At 34.7% G+C, this 3034-nt stretch overlaps 1 long non-coding RNA gene across 1 annotated transcript; it reads left to right on the plus strand.

Annotated features, from left to right (window-relative positions):
• The first annotated feature begins 1734 nt into the window (after positions 1-1734).
• Positions 1735-2187, plus strand: LOC119083037. Its single transcript, XR_005088782.1, has 2 exons — positions 1735-2067; positions 2123-2187. It is a non-coding gene; the product is annotated as an uncharacterized LOC119083037 (long non-coding RNA).
• Positions 2188-3034: the final 847 nt, after the last annotated feature.

Raw genomic sequence — 3034 nt, forward strand, 5'->3', positions numbered from 1 at the left:
ATTAAGGAATTAAGGAGGTTTTAGCACAAAAATAAGGAGAAATAAGGAAATTGTTAGTTGAAATTAGGTAAAAATGAGGAGAAATTTTTCGATAAAAATCGAAATTATTCTAAGATACAGCAATTAACATCGGAAGTCCGCCTCAACTTATTGTTTATTTTGACGTATCGTTTTCGTGAAGTTGTATCGTAAAATTCACTTTTATCACGGTGAAAATTTGAATATTTTGGGCGCGTTTAAGGCTTGAATTAGATTCTTAGCAAAACTTAGCTTTACCAATTATCACTGTAGTGCGCTTCAAAATTCAAAATAAAACGCATAACTGTTAATTTTGACGTAACCTATCGTTTTTGTAGGGAGGCAATCAGTTTTCGATGCGACAAAATTTTTGAAATTTGACGTACTTACGGCGTGAATTCTTACTTGATCCCACCCTCGAGTTTAAAAACTTGCTGGATTAGATTTTGATCTCGTTAACTGCAAAAGCTGTTGTTTGTTATCCCGTTCGAATTTCGAAAAAATAATAAATTTAAATTGGTGAAAGTATAAAAGTACAAATTCGAAAGAAGTAAGTGTAAATAAGGCTGAGACAATGTACATTGAAATTAATTGCGGCTTGCCAACTTTCGGCACCCTGGACTTTACTTAAATAGTCGAGGAATGCCTCCAAATAAATTTCTAAAAGTCCAAAACTGAATTCTAGATTTTTAGAAAATTATTTGGAGGCATTCCACGACTATTTAAGTAAAGTCCAGGGTGCCGAAAGTTGACAAGCCGCAATTATTTTGAATGTGTTAAGGGTGATTTACATGTTAAATCAAATAGTTCTACTCGAGGCTCTAGAGGCGGCGTGAAACCACAAAAATATATGTTAAACCAGGCATGTTGGAACGATCATGAGCTACGACACCACCTTTTTATCAGAGTTCTTTGTGTTAAATAATAAAAATAGTTATTTTTGGCGCGCAGCGATTTTTTTTCTTTTGATTTCTGTCGATGAAATAAGGAAAATAAGGATTTTTTAATGAAATAAGGAGGAATAAGGAGGTTTTTATATAAAAATAAGGAAATAAGGAGGTGTGAGAGGCCTTAGTCAAGTGCGAGTTGTCCAAAAAAGCCGTTTCGCTCATATTGAATGTAAAAAGCGATTTTATGGTTGATTATCGTAGAGAAGAAGAAGAAGAATCGTAGATGGATCGACCAGTAACTCAAATCGCGATGCTGCCAAGCTGGGATCGGCCTGGTTAGTTCCATGGGCGAAATTATTCCGAATGGTGTCTATTTTATGTTAAAAATAAAAAACATTAATTACTTTAAAAAAAGCATTTACCGGATTTTCCAGATTTGCACATTTTTTGTATTGATGGTCGCCATCTTGAATTACAGCGCCACCTGCATATTTTTTCAATCACTTATATTTTTCTCGTATGCAGAAAGGTTCAAGTAACACAAGATTTTTTCCCATTCAATTCGGATCAAAATTCAATTTTATAGGACCGAAAGAAGTTTTAGCTGACGGCGGCTCCCTGGCCCAAACCAGGTCGATCCCAGCTTAACAACATTGCGATTCGAGTTCGTGGCCGACCCACCTACGATAATCAACCATAAAATCGCTTTTTACATTCAATATGAGCGAAAGGACAACTCGCACCAGACTACCTGATTTGTAATGATTTTGAACCTGTTGCCAACACGTTAGCGGTTGTTTTTCGCACACCTTCTTTGAATCCGAATCGTATACAGAGAAAACAACCCCCAAAAACGGACAATTTTAGAGAACATCGCCATCAAGAAATCCAACGGTAGCAACTTAAACAAGCAAATCGAAAGTCAATTTTTACCCGTAGCGTACACCAACATCATCTAAAAACAAAAAGTATGAGACGAAAAAAGCACGCCGCATTGTAACTCTCCTTACCAAATATGACTATGGTGAACTTCGGTGACCTATAGTTTGTGACGGACATTGACATTGTGATGTAAAGAAGAATGAAACGGCTGTGATAAAGAGTCCGATATTCGTTTTGACGAAAATTCGTTTTAGAATTTAATAGTTTTAGTTTTAAGGTGATTCTAAGTGAAGTTATTGCTTTAACATATAGGTAACGTTTTTTCTATGTAGCCATTGAAAATGCCAGCGATACGCGGGCGAAATATTTGGTGAAAATACACACGAAAAAACACTGAGGTCACGAGTATCAATCGTAACCTTCTTTGAATGTTATACTCCCTTCGACCACATCTATTGCGCAAAACAACCCCATTTACTAACTAGTTAGCAAAATAGCTATTTGGTAACAAATTTCTTCACTTAAAACGAATGCGTCATGCAAGTAAAAGTAGAAATGTTATCTGTCTGATAAAAACAAATCATCATTGCATCTGTGAATTTTCTTTAAGACTCTATCCTTTATTGACATGTACTCATAAATAAAAATTCTCAAACAAACATCTTGATTGTCACAATAAAATTAGTTGAAATTCTTGACATGCAATTAAATTAAATGGTAACCGACTGTTAATAGACACATATGACAATTAAATTGTCACAACGCACATAATAACAAACGAAATTCCATAGACAAGTCTTTTTAAGATTGAAATTTTTCTCAGTCATTTTTAGCTCTCTTTATCGAAAAAATAAGGGTATTCCAAGTATCGACTTTATACGCGAGTATAGTCAGTATATCCAAAGTATATTAACATTGAATGCAAAGCAAACGCGCAGTTACGCACGTATTTCTACTTCCAGGTGAATTTAGTTTCGTTATGTTGCACACATATATTGAATTTGTTTGCAGCCAGTACTGGCAGTGGTGAGATGAATTCGATTCCATACAAACTTAGCAGGTGTAACAACATTACTCACAAGAAAATATAATGATGGAAACATTATAAAAATGAATTCACCTCAAAGTCGGGATCCTCGGATCCTCGGGTAACTTTCATTTTGTCACAATAATATCAATAGCTATAACAAAGAATTATAAGAAGGATTATATTAAACCGGGAGATAAAAAAATCAAAAAGGGAA

Source organism: Bradysia coprophila, unplaced genomic scaffold (assembly GCF_014529535.1).
Source record: "Bradysia coprophila strain Holo2 unplaced genomic scaffold, BU_Bcop_v1 contig_538, whole genome shotgun sequence".
Classification (NCBI taxonomy): Eukaryota; Metazoa; Arthropoda; class Insecta; order Diptera; family Sciaridae; genus Bradysia; species Bradysia coprophila.